Below are 1,980 nucleotides of genomic sequence, written 5' to 3' on the forward strand. Positions count from 1 at the left end.
CTAGTACCACTAAAATGAGTATTATTGTATGTGTATAAATAATACACTAAGTAGTTAGACTGGAACAAGTACCACCTGGCTCTACTAGTACCACTAAAATGAGTATTATTGTATGTGTATAAATAATACACTGGGTAGTTAGACTGGAACAAGTACCACCTGGCTCTACTAGTACCACTAAAATGAGTATTATTGTATGTGTATAAATAATACACTAAGTAGTTAGACTGGAACAAGTACCACCTGGCTCTACTAGTACCACTAAAATGAGTATTATTGTATGTGTATAAATAATACACTGAGTAGTTAGACTGGAACAAGTACCACCTGGCTCTACTAGTACCACTAAAATGAGTATTATTGTATGTGTATAAATAATACACTGAGTAGTTAGACTGGAACAAGTACCACCTGGCTCTACTAGTACCACTAAAATGAGTATTATTGTATGTGTATAAATAATACACTGAGTAGTTAGACTGGAACAAGTACCACCTGGCTCTACTAGTACCACTAAAATGACTAACGTTAAAAGAAAGTAGTATAGTAGGCCTAAGTATTCATTAAAAACAAGGCAGAAGTTTGATCTAAGAAGTTGATTTATTATTTGTGGCCACTATAACATGACTCACAGTTTGAACAGTAACAAGGTGTTTGAATATTGCAAAATAAAATACTAATCACTACATGAAGTGATTTTTCTTAGATTAGACAAACTGTATTGATGCACAAGGAAATAGTTCCACACAGCAGCTCAGTTACAAAGGATGGAAAGTGGAAGGATGGAAAGGATAATGCAGTTCTAAAGTAGACTACAAATGTACCGTAGTAGCAATATCAAATATATGTAACATTCACACATTATATATACAGAATATAATATATTATATCAAATATACAATAAATAACAAATGTCAATGACCATGTAACTAATGGAGTCCTTACCAGTGTGAGGATTACTGTCGTGGCCCACAAATGATCAATGAATGCATGAATGTTACATAAGTTGATGTGTTTCATCTAATGAATGATCAATGAATGCATGAATGTTACATAAGTTGATGTGTTTCATTTAATGATCAATGAATGCATGAATGTTACATAAGTTGATGTGTTTCATTTAATGAATGATCAATGAATGCATGAGTGTTACATAAGTTGATGTGTTTCATTTAATGATCAATGAATGCATGAATGTTACATAAGTTGATGTGTTTCATTTAATGATCAATGAATGCATGAATGTTACATAAGTTGATGTGTTTCATTTAATGATCAATGAATGCATGAATGTTACATAAGTTGATGTGTTTCATTTAATGATCAATGAATGCATGAATGTTACATAAGTTGATGTGTTTCATTTAATGAATGATCAATGAATGCGTGAATGTTACATAAGTTGATGTGTTTCATTTAATGATCAATGAATGCATGAATGTTACATAAGTTGATGTGTTTAATTTAATGATCAATGAATGCATGAATATTACATAAGTTGATGTGTTTAATTTAATGATCAATGAATGCATGAATGTTACATAAGCTGATGTGTTTCATTTAATGAATGATCAATGAATGCATGAATGTTACATAAGTTGATGTGTTTCATTTAATGAATGATCAATGAATGCATGAATGTTACATAAGTTGATGTGTTTCATTTAATGAATGATCAATGAATGCATGAATGTTACATAAGTTGATGTGTTTCATTTAATGAATGATCAATGAATGCATGAATGTTACATAAGTTGATGTGTTTCATTTAATGAATGATCAATGAATGCATGAATGTTACATAAGTTGATGTGTTTCATTTAATGATCAATGAATGCATGAATGTTACATAAGTTGATGTGTTTCATTTAATGATCAATGAATGCATGAATGTTACATAAGTTGATGTGTTTCATTTAATGAATGATCAATGAATGCATGAATGTTACATAAGTTGATGTGTTTCATTTAATGAATGAT

This window comes from Entelurus aequoreus, linkage group LG25 (assembly GCF_033978785.1).
Source record: "Entelurus aequoreus isolate RoL-2023_Sb linkage group LG25, RoL_Eaeq_v1.1, whole genome shotgun sequence".
Classification (NCBI taxonomy): Eukaryota; Metazoa; Chordata; class Actinopteri; order Syngnathiformes; family Syngnathidae; genus Entelurus; species Entelurus aequoreus.